Source organism: Spermophilus citellus, assembly GCF_964194105.1.
Source record: "Spermophilus citellus genome assembly, chromosome: 4".
NCBI lineage: Eukaryota > Metazoa > Chordata > Mammalia > Rodentia > Sciuridae > Spermophilus > Spermophilus citellus.
This window is the reverse complement of record NC_138185.1, coordinates 128,867,228-128,879,861: the sequence shown is the minus strand read 5'-3', so window position 1 is coordinate 128,879,861 and position 12,634 is coordinate 128,867,228.

Here is a 12,634-nt window from a genome sequence, read left to right as displayed (position 1 = left end):
GCCTTAAATTTATTCCCACTAGGGCACTACCCTTCTGAGATGTCCCCTGTATCATGGGGATACTTTGATTGTTGGATACAAACTATTTCCATCCCCAATTCTAGTCACCCTGGTTTTCCTGAACTCTTCAGATTTCTCCTTTCTGTGCTGTGCCCTAGAAACTGCTTCCAGGAAGTGCTCTGGGATGGCCAAATAGTTTGCCTTGCTTTTTTCCTTCTCTTAGGGGGATCCTATACTGGTTGTTTTTCACTGTCTGAAAATCATGATTTCATAAAGTTTCTTCATTTTCGTAGTTGTTTTAAGACTAGAGGGCAAATCCAGTTCTTGTCACTCTTAGCCATAAGATATAGAGCTCTAACCAGGTTTTAATTTCACAAAGAAGTCATTAAGAAGCAAATGTCACTCTGTATAGACACAGAATACTACTTTGTTGTTTTGATTTGACCAGGTTATTGAAGATAATGCAGCAAAAATTAGGTAGGTGCAATTATCTCAAAAGAAGAGCCCCTAATTGTGACAACTCATGTTGGATTAAGAAAACTAATTGAAGAGGAATTCTTATATCTTCCCATCAGAATAAGGTCTCTGAAGGTTTGCATAAAGAGATACCTATGCAGAAGGGCACAAGAGCAGAAGCCTTTGCTGGAGCAGCTCAAGGCTGAGAACTCTGTGGTAGACCAGTCTGAGCTGACCTATCAGAATTGTGAGTGGTATTTGAGAATGTTCTTTGTGAGAGAATACTGTGTACTCTGGATTACTGATTTGGACTACTGATTTACACAGCAATAATTTTTCAGGGGGAAGAGAAGACAGGGTGGCTGTTTCTTAAATAAATTTTCCCTCTGTGGACATTAAACTTCTAAATGTGGAAAATTATGGCATGCTCCTGTACTGCCCAGCAGTATTCCTTCTTTACTTCTTCCCCAGATGTTAAGGGTGTGAGTCGGTAAAGGATATTTTTAAAGAGTCATCCCTTCTATGCTCTAGATGTTATCAGTACTGGCATGTTCCTTTGTTAATTTTTTTTTTTAATGAAGTGATTCTTGACTAAATCTTTTCTTGGTTTAATATCATTGACTGAGTTCTTCTCATGAACTTGGTCACAAAACTCATTGTAGGTAGGTCCTTTGTGCACATAGGAGCAGGAATGACACAGTTCATCACTTCCTCTTCTGTGATCACGATGTTACAATCTATCTCATCTCTCTTCTCTTGGATTCAAGACTTAGCTTCAGAATCTTTCCTATCATAATACTTCACGCACTCACTACTAGTTAACCTGAATTGCCACTCAAAATGAAACCTATTGCCCTCTCTGTCTTTTGTGTGAAATCAATTTATAACAACCTCCCTTACATTAGGAGATTCCAAACTTGTAGATTGCAAGTTTATTTCAGAGTCACTTCTCCATATGATTTATCTACTATCTATAATGACATTCTAAAAGGCCTCCAAGGAAATGTAAATTCTTATCACAACACGGAAACATTAAATGCAACTGAGTTAGAAGCTGTTCTAAACAGTATCATGCATGTCTTAATTTCCCCCAAATTTTGTAACACAGATATTATTTTCCTATTTTCTTGATGAAAAATAGGCCTAGAGGGTTTAAGTGACTTGTCTGAGGTCATATAGGTATTTAGTAATGGAGTCAGGACTTGCACTGGGATTTTATAATCTTTCTTGAATATCCTCTGCCTTTTTTTCTTATTTCATTTTTCTTTTCTTTTTTTTTTTCTTCCACACCTCTTGGCTTTGATGAGGAGCAGCTGGCCTTTTGGGAGCTCTGCCAATAAGAGGGTATCCTAATGTCTTGAGCAGATTGACAAGTCACAGCCTGTCACAGAGAAGGATTCTTTTTCTCCTGAAAAGATGAATTTTGCTTTTTCTTTTCCTGGTTACTTGTGGACTTAAAGCCATTCTGACTGCCAAAAGTCCAGCTAGAATAAGGAAAATTGAGAGATTGCAGTAACTTGTTTATTGTTTTAGATTAATTTGGTAGTTGAGTTGGGAAATTAAATAATGCTGTGATTATTTTATTTTATTGAAATACATGATTGTGAAGCCAGAGGAAAACTATTTTCAGCAAGTTAATCACTGATGATTAATTATTTACTGGCATTTTTTGTAGTATTGTAGTAACAATAATCACCCCAAATAAGCAGATAAATTCAGCATAAATATGTAGACACATCTACCCATGTATATACGTATATTTAATGAAATAAATGTGTTTGATATTATTAACCATCTTATTTATATGAAATATCTTTTCAAAGTTAATAAATTATTTCAGCCACATAAACTTGAGACCCTCTAAATAAAATATTTTTCAGTCAAAGTGCCACAATTAGCCTCCAACAGGGCACAGTATGAAAAAATCAGACTACTGGGCCCTGTCTAGTGTCCTGGGAGCCATCCCAGGGCAGCAGGAACCCCTGGAGTTCAGGGCCAACTGTCTGAGGCTGGAGCTGAGGCTGGTGTTAGACCAAATGCAGTTTTTCTGTCTGATTCAGGGCTTCATGGCTGCCAATCCCAGAGCCTCAGAGAGGAGAGGGTTCAAGTACCAGTTATGCTAGGCTTCCCATTATTCTCCAGAGACCAAACAATAAAGAACAGAAGGGACATAACCCTTGGGGATTTCAGCTGCATGAAAAGATCATAGAGCTAAAAAGTGAAGGTAATCTTTCCTCCACCCTTCCTCTTTTCTTTGTTTCCTTCTTTACATCATTTAGGTACCTGGGCAATGCCATTTGCCCTAGAGAGTTTCCAGTTTGGGGAAATTACATAACGACCATTCCTGAATGGCTAATTGCTGTGGGGACACAGATAACTGTGGGAACACTGCTAGGTGTTCAGAGGGGATCATCTTCTCAGTAAAGATGTGGTGTTCTGCTTAGTGCTCCATGTTTTGGTGCATGGTACAGAGGACCTGGACTAATTTTTTTTTTTAATTGAATAGTGTGACCATATAACTTAGGGTGGAAATTAAGACACTTATGGAAGTGAATAAGAGTTTTTTAATGAACTTTATGTTTAACTTTTTGAGCAATAGCCATACCCTTTTCCATAGCAGCTATACCATTTTGTATTCCCACCAGCCAATTTCTCTGTCTCCTTATCAACACTTGTTATTGTCCATTATTTTTATTGCATTTATCCTAGTGGGTGTGAAATAATAGCTCATTGTGGTTTTGGTTTGTATTTTTCTACTTCTGTTTTCACATGCTCAGCATCATATCTTATTTGAAGAAATGTCTATAGAATCCTATGCCTATATTTTAATTAGATAATTTGGTCTTTTGAGTTTTTGTATATTCTATATATTAGACCCTTAATAGATGTATGATTTACAGATAGTTCCCTCATTCTTTGGGCTCTCTTTTTGCTTTATTATTTTTTAAATTTTTTTTGTAGTTGTAGATGGACAGAATGCCTTTATTTTGCTTTTTAATTTTTTTATATGGTACTAAGTATTGAACCCAGTGCCTCACACATGCTAGGCAAGCGCTCTGCCACTGAGCTACAGCCCCAGCCCCTCTTTTTGCTTTCTTAATGAGGTCCTTTGAAGCAAAAAGTATTACATTTTGATTACATCTAGTTTATTTTTTGTTTGATAGTATCTTTGGTGTCATATTTAAGAAATCATTGCTTAATCCAAGTTAATGCAGATTTTCACCTGTACTTCCTTATAAGAGTTTTAGTTTCCGTGCTTATATTTAAGTATTTGATTAATTTTGTGTTTCTATTTGTATTATAAAGCAGAGACCCAGATGTATTCTTCCCATGTAGGTATCCAGTTGTCCCAGCACCATTTGTTGAAGGATTATTATTTCCTCATTGAATGGCCTTGGTACCTTTGCCAAAAATCAATTGACCATAAATATTTGGATTTATTGGTTGGACTCTCAATTCTGCCTCATTCTTTCATACATCTGTCCTTGTGCCACACGATCTTGATTATTGTAGCTTTGGAGTAGCTTTGGAATTGGGACATATGAGTCCTCCAACTTTTTGTCTTGGTTGTTCTGTGTTCCTTGCAATTTCATATGATATTTTTGGTTTCTGTCCATTTCTCAAAAACAAAAGTAGATAAAGATTCTGCTCAATCTGTGGGTTAATTTGTGGAATATTGCCATTTTAATAGTCTTAAATCTTCTAATCCATGACTATGTCTTTGCATTTAATGTCTTTAATTTCTTTCAATGATGTTTTGTAGTTTTTATTACATAAGTCTTGTACCTTGTTGGTTAATTTATTCCTAAGTGTTTTATTTTATTTTTTTGTGGTGCTAGGGATTTAACCCAGAGCAAGCATTCTACCAACTGAACTATATCCCCAGCCCTATTTTATTCTTTTTGATGTTCTTGTAAATTTAATTGTTTCATTAATTTCATTTTCAGATTGGTCATTGCTAGTGTATAGAAAACAACTGATTTTTGTATATTCATCTTATATACTGAAACTTAGATGAAATAATTTATTATTAATTATGGTAGATTTTTTTTGTTTGCTTGTTTTGTTTTAGAGTAGGTTCTTTAGAAGTTTCTATATGTAAGATGTCAATTAAAAATAGAGATAAGTTTTCTTTTTTCCCAATCTGAGTGACTTTTTTTTCTTGCATAATTGCCCTGACTAGAACCTCCAATACAATATTAAATAAAAGCAGTGAAAGTGGGCAACCCTTGCTTTGTTCTTGAACTTCGAGGGATAGCTTTCAGTCTTTCTTAACTGCTGGGTTTTTCGTGGTTTTCTTGATCAGATTGTGAAAGTTTCCTTCTACTCTTAGTCTCCTGAGTGTATTTATCATGATATAATGTTGGATTTTGTCAAATCCTTTTTTCTGTATCTATTGATAACCACATTTTGATACAAACCTCAAAAACTCGTTTTTTTTGCATTTCATTTAAGGATGCTCTGATAAAAGATTTCCAATTAATTTAGAACAAATTTGGAGATTGTTTTATGTAAAAGTTCAGTGTCACTCAGGATACTTAAGTTGATTTCAAAAGTATTCCTTAGAAGTTTGGACTTTCTGAAATGTAATTGATGATATATAGTAAAAAGTTTGAACTGTCATACTGAAGCATTTAAAAACATTTTTTTATAAAAAAAATCTTGCACTCTGAATATATAAAGTATATACAAATTTTAATTAGTCGATACTTTGGTAGTATATCATAATTTATAATATAATTTTAAATATATTTATAATTAAAAATTATGTACACAATGAATTATAAGTAAACTTTTGATTATTAGAGTCATAATTTGATATGCACATTAGTTTTTTTTTGATTGATTGTTCAAAACATTACAGAGCTCATGATATATCATCTTTCATACATTAGACTCAATTGGGTTTTGAACTCCCATTTTTACCCCAAATACAGATTGCAGAATCACAACTGTTACATACTCACATTATTACATAATGGCATATTAGTGACTGTTGTATTCTGCTACCTTTCCTATCCCCTACTATCCCCCCTCCCCTCCCCGCCCCTCCCATCTTCCCTCTCTACCTCCTCTGCTGTTGTTCAATTCTCTCCCCTTTTTCCCCCCTCCCCCTTGCCCCTCATAACCTCTTATAATTTTGTGTATCATTGAAGGTCTCCTACCATTTCCATATGCTTTCCCTTCTCTCTCCCTTTCTCTCCCCCCATTTGTCTTTATTTACTGTAGTCTTTTCCTCATGCTCTTCCTTCCTGTTCTGTTCTTAGTTGCTCTCTTTATATCAAAGAAGACATTTGGCATTTGTTTTTTAGGGCTTGGCTAGCTTCACTTAGCATAATCTGCTCTAATGCCATCCATTTCCCTGAAAATTCTATGATTTTGTCATTTCTTAGTGCTGCATAATACTCCATTGTGTATAGTTGCCACATTTTTTTTTATCCATTCATGTATTGAAGGGCATCTAGGTTGGTTCCACAGTCTAGCTATTGTGAATTGTGTCGCTATAATCATTGATGTGGCCGTATCCCTATAGTGCGCTCTTTTAAGGTCCTCAGGGAATAGTCCGAGAAGGGCGATAGCTGGGTCAAATGGTGGATCCATTCCCAGCTTTCCCAGGAATCTCCATACTGCTATCCAAATTGGCCTCACCAATTTGCAGTCCCACCAGCAGTGTCAAGTGTACCCTTTTCCCCACATCCTCGCCAACACTTATTGTTGTTTGACTTCATAATGGCTGCCAATCTTACTGGAGTGAGATGGTATCTTAGGGTGGTTTTGATTTGCATTTCTCTGATTGCTAGAGATGGTGAGCATTTTTTCATGTACTTGTTGATTGATTGTATGTCCTCCTCTGAGAAGTGTCTGTTCAGGTACTTGGCCCATTTGTTGATTGGGTTATTTGCTATCTTATTGTTTAATTTTTTGAGTTCTTTGTATATTCTGGATATTAGGGCTCTATCTGAGGTATGAGGGGTAAAAATTTGTTCCCAGGATGTAGGCTCTCTATTTACCTCTTTTATTGTTTCCCTTGCTGAGAAAAAACTTTTTAGTTTAAGTAAGTCCCATTTGTTTATTCTTGTTATTAACTCTTGGGCTATGGGCGTCCTATTAAGGAATTTGGAGCCCGACCCCACTATATGTAGATCGGAGCCAACTTTTTCTTCTATCAGACGCAGCGTCTCTGATTTGATATCTAGCTCCTTGATCCATTTTGAGTTAACTTTTGTGGATGGTGAGAGAAAGGGATTCAATTTCATTTTGTTGCATATGGATTTCCAATTTTCCCAGCACCATTTGTTGAAGATGCTATCCTTCCTCCATTGCATGTTTTTAGCCCCTTTATCAAATATAAGATAGTTGTAACTTTGTGGATTAGTCTCTGTGTCTTCTATTCTGTACCATTGGTCCACCTGCCTGTTTTGGTACCAGTACCATGCTGTTTTTGTTACTATTGCTTTGTAGTACAGTTTGAACTCTGGTATCGCTATACCTCCAGATTCATATTTCCTTCTTAGAATTGCTTTTGCTATTCTGGGTCTTTTGTTTTTCCATATGAATTTCATGATTGCTTTATCTATTTCTACAAGAAATGCCATTGGGATTTTGATTGGCATCGCATTAAACCTGTAGAGAACTTTGGGTAATATCGCCATTTTGATGATGTTAGTTCTGCCTATCCATGAACAGGGTACATTTTTCCATCTTCTGAGATCTTCTTCTATCTCTCTCTTTAGGGTTCTGTAGTTTTCATTGTATAAATCTTTCACCTCTTTTGTTAGGTTGATTCCTAAGTATCTTATTTTCTTTGAGGATATTGTGAATGGAGTGGTTTTCCTTATTTCCATTTCAGAGGTTTTGTTGCTGATATACAGGAATGCCTTTGATTTATGCGTGTTGATTTTATAACCTGCCACTTTGCTGAATTCATTTATTAACTCTAGCAGCTTCTTTGTAGACCCTTTTGGGTCTGTTAAGTATATTATCATGTCATCCGCAAATAGCGATAATTTAATTTCTTCTTTTCCTATTTTTATGCCTTTAATTTCTTTTGTCTGTCTAATTGCTCTGGCTAGTACTTTGAGAACTAAATTGAATAGGAGTGGTGATAGAGGGCATCCCTGTCTTGTTCCAGATTTTAGAGGGAATGCCTTCAGTTTTTCTCCATTTAGGATGAGGCTAGCCTGAGGTTTAGCATATATAGCTTTTACAATGTTGAGGTAAGTTCCTGTTATCCCTAGTTTTTCTAATGTTTTGAACATAAAGGGATGATGTACTTTGTCAAATGCTTTTTCTGCATCTATCGAGATGATCATGTGGTTCTTGTCTTTAAGTCTATTGATGTGGTGAATAGCATTTATTGATTTCTGTATATTGAACCAGCCTTGCATCCCAGGGATGAATCCTACTTGATCATGGTGCACAAGTTTTTTGATATGTTCTTGTATTCGATTCACCAGAATTTTATTGAGAATTTTTGCATCCAAGTTCATTAGAGATATTGGTCTGTAGTTTTCTTTCTCTGAAGTGTCATTGTCTGGTTTTGGGATCAGAGTGATGTTGGCCTCATAGAATGAATTTGGAAGAGCTCCTTCATTTTCTATTTCTTGAAATAGCTTGAAAAGTATTGGTATTAATTCTTCTTTGAAGGTTTTGTAGAACTCCGCTGTATACCCATCCGGCCCAGGGCTTTTCTTGGTTGGTAGTCTTTTGATAGCTTCTTCTATTTCTTCCTTTGTTATTGGTCTGTTTAAATTGTGTGTGTCTTCCTTTCTCAATCTGGGCATATCATATGCCTTAAGAAATTTATCGATATCTTCACTATCTTCTATTTTATTGGACTATAGGGTTTCAAAATACTTTCTAATTATCTTCTGTATTTCTGTAGTATCTGTTGTGATATTGCCTTTTTTATCCCATATGTTGGTAATTTGAGTTCTCTCTCTTCTTCTCTTCGTTAGCATGGCTAAGGGCCTGTCTATCTTATTTATTTTTTCAAAGAACCAACTTTTAGTTTTATCAATTTTTTCAATGGTTTTTTTCGTTTCAATTTCGTTGATTTCTGCTCTAATTTTAATTATTTCTTGTCTTCTACTGTTATTTTTTGCTGTTGTTTTGCTCTTCCTTTTCTAGGTTTTTGAGGTGTAGTGTGAGTTCATTTATTTGTTGGTTTTTTTCTTTTTTTGAGGAAAGAACTCCAAGAAATGAATTTCCCTCTTAAAACTGCTTTCATTGTGTCCCATAGATTCCGGTATGTTGTGTCTGTATTATCATTTGTCTCTAAGAATTTTTTCATCTCCTCCTTTATGTCTTCTGTAACCCATTGATCATTCAGTAACATATTGTTCATTTTCCATGTGATGTAGGATTTTTCCTTCCTTCTTTTATCATTGATTTCCAATTTCATTCCATTGTGATGAGATGTGGTGCATGGTATTATCTCCACGCCTTTATACTTACTAAGAGTTGCCTTGTGGCATAATATATGGTCTTTCTATGAGTAGGATCCATGTGCTGCTGAGAAGAACGTGTATCCACTTGATGATGGTTGATATATTCTATATATGTCGGTTAAGTCTAGGTTATTGATTGTGCTGTTGAGTTCTATAGTTTCTTTATTCAGTTTTTGTCTAGAGGATCTGTCTAATGGCGAGAGCGGTGTGTTGAAGTCACCCATAATTATTGTGTTGTCTATTTGACTCTTGAACTTGAGGAGAGTTTGTTTTATGAATGTTGCAGCTCCATTGTTTGGTGCATACAAATTGATAATTGTTATGTCTTGTTGGTGGATGGTTCCTTTTAACAGTATATAGTGTCCTTCTTTATCCTTCTTGATTAGCTTAGGTTTAAAGTTGATTTTATTCGATATGAGTATGGCCACTCCTGCTTGCTTCCGAGGGCCATGTGAGTGGTATGATTTTTCCCAACCTTTTACCTTCAGCCTGTGTATGTCTTTTCCTATCATATGAGTCTCTTTAAGGCAGCATATTGTTGGATTTATTTTTTTGATCCAGGTTACTAGCCTATGTCTCTTGATTGGTGAGTTTAGGCCATTAACATTTAAGGTTAAATTGAGATATGATTTGTACTTCCAGTCATGCTTCTTTATTTATTTATTTTAGTTTGGCTGGTTTTACTTTTTGGTTATTTTCCTCCCCCTTTATTGAGATACCTCCTGCTGTTAGTTTTGGGCACTATTTTTCAATTCCTCTTCTTGTAGTATTTTGCTCAAAATGCTTTGCAGTGCTGGTTTTCTTGCTGCGAATTCTTTTAGCTTTTGTTTATCGTGAAAGATTTTAATTTCATTGTCAAATCTGAAGCTTAATTTTGCTGGATACAGTATTCTTGGTTGGAATCCATTATTTTTCAGCGTTTGAAATACATTGTTCCAGGATCTTCTCGCTTTCAAAGTCTGTGATGAGAAATCAGTCGTTAACCTAATTGGTTTACCCCTGAATGTAATCTGCCTCCTTTCTCTCGTAGCTTTTAATATTCTCTCCTTGTTCTGTACGTTGGCTATCTTCATAATTATATGTCTTGGAGTTGGTCTATTATGGTTTTGAATGTTTGGGGTCCTGTAGGCTTCCAGGATTTGGCAATCCATTTCATCTTTCATCTCTGGGAAGTTTTCTAGAATTATTTCATTTAATATGCTGTCCATTCCTTTGGTTTGAGTCTCTGTGCCTTCTTCTATCCCGATGACCCTCAAATTTGGTTTTTTTATGACATCCCATATCTCTTGAATAGATTGCTCGTGGGATTTAAGCATCTTTTCTGTGTTGACTATATTCTTTTCAAGTTGATAAACCTTGTCTTCATTATCTGATGTTCTGACTTCTACTTGATCAAGTCTGTTTGTAATATTCTCGTTTGAGTTTTTAATTTGGTTTATATTTTCCTGCAATTCTAGGATTATTGTTTGATTTTTTTTAAGATCTCTATCTCCTGGTAGAGCTCGTTCTTTGCCATTTGAATTTGTTTGTTTAATTCATTTTCAAAATATACTTTTATTGCTTGGACTTGCTGTCTCATGTCTTCCCTAATATTCCTTTCCATTCGAGTTAGGTATGCCTTGAGTTATTTCCCTATCCCTGCTTCTGATGTTTCTATGTCCTCCTGTAGAATTAAGTTGTCCTGCATTGTTTGTACTCCTTTTTTCCCTTGTTTTCTCATGTTGTCCACATTACTTTCTAGCTCTATTTGATTGCCGTGTTTCTGCTCTCTTCTTTAGATTTGTTTTGGTTCTGTATTACTCTGTTGTTTCTTCTTTGTGTTGTTAAACTGTGCCTGCTAACGTGGATTCTGCTGGGAAGGAATTCCGACAGCCGAGCTCCAGTGACGTCACTACTCTGCTATGACGGGCCCCAGGCTCCTTGCTGGGGTGTCCTAATGGGGCTGTGTGACTGGACTGTCTCTGTTTGGTTTCAGCTCCCCGTTGAGGCAGGCGGGCAGTCTCCAGCCGCCCAGTATCTCAGGCAGCGGGCGGGTGATCGGTCGCGGCGGGGAAGTGGACTCTGGCCGCCCAGTCGCGCGGGCAGTGGGCCGGCTGTCGCCGGTGGGTGGGCGATCTCTAGGCACCCAGTCCAGCGGTCGGTAGTCGGCGGGCGGGCGTTCTCCTACCGCCCAGTTACGCGGGCAGTGGGCGAACTGTCGCCGGCGGGCCTGCGGTTTCCAGTTGCCCAGTTGCGAGGGTCTGGCCTCTAGTCCCCTAGTTTCTCCTGCTAGTCTTGGTTTCTCCTGCTAGATCAGATTTCCCCTGAGTGATGGCTCTCGGCAGTTCAAACTGTACTCTGGACCTGCCGTTTGTTGGGTGTGGAGGGTGTCTATTGGGGACCCCGGCACTCTATTGTTTTGTTTCCGTTGTGGGGGATAGAACTGTACTGCTTCCTTCCCCCTCTGAAATCCCGCACTTAGCCCGGGGGTCAGTGCGGGGTCATCCGGCAGGATTCCACAGAATTGCAGCCACTTTTCTCCCTGCTTGCTAATTAATCACTTCTCTGTGGCGCCCCGCCTTCTGTAGCTGTCGGGAAGGCCGGGCGAATCAGTCAGCCCGGATCCCCGGGGTCGCACAATTGGCTATTGGGATCCCTGGCACTCTATTGTTTTGATTTTTTCTGCTTGCCCCTCCCCCAGCGCTGGATAGACAGGTTTCGTTTTGGCTGTTGATGGGAGGGGGAGTTGAAGGTCAGGTGTCTCTAGTTTTCCCCTAGTCTTTATGCAGGCTCACTCTGATACTCCCTCCCCCGGAAAGCCTAGGAGAGGTTTTATGCGGATTCCCCGATGTATGGGGGATGGGCTGATTGACACAGACCTGTTTTATTGTTGCAGTCTGTCGGAGAGTGGCGGTGGATACTTCAGCTCTCCAAGATGGTGGCCGCTGATTGCCTTGGTGGAGTTTCCGTTGTGGGGGACGGGACTGTATTGCTTTCTTCCCCGTCTGAAATCCCGTACTCTGCCCAGGGGTCAGTGCGGGCTTGGCTGGCGGGGTTCCACAGAATGGCAGCCACTTTCCTCCCTGCTTGCTAATTAATCGCTTCTCTGCGGCATCCAGCCTTCTGTAGCCGCGGGGAAGGCGGTGGGAATCAGTCAGCCCGGATCTCCGGGGTCGCACAATTGCCTATTGAGATCCCCGGCACTCTGTCATTTTGTTTTTTTCTGCTTGCCCCTCCCCCAGCGCTGGATAGACAGGTTTCGTTTTGGCTGTTGATGGGAGGGGGAGTTGAAGGTCAGGTGTCTCTAGTTTTCCCCTAGTCTTTATGCAGGCTCACTCTGATACTCCCTCCCCCGGAAAGCCTAGGAGAGGTTTTATGCGGATTCCCTGATGTATGGGGGATGGGCTGAGTGACACAGACCTGTTTTATTGTTGCAGTCTGTCGGAGAGTGGCGGTGGATACTTCAGCTCTCCAAGATGGTGGCCGCTGATTCCACATTAGTTTTATTACAATTAAAAAACTACCAAATTTGTACTTATAAAACCACTGCAAAAATAAATAATTCTATCTTTAATGTCAATTTTTTAATTGAATTTATAACATTCAAAATAATGTCAAATGCTTTTGGCAGAATAATCATTTTAAAATTTAATTCAATGAAAAATTGAGGTATTGTTGGAATTAACCGATTTTCTGTCTGAACCATCTGATAACACTGGTTTTGAGGTAGCATCATTTAACTGTTGGCA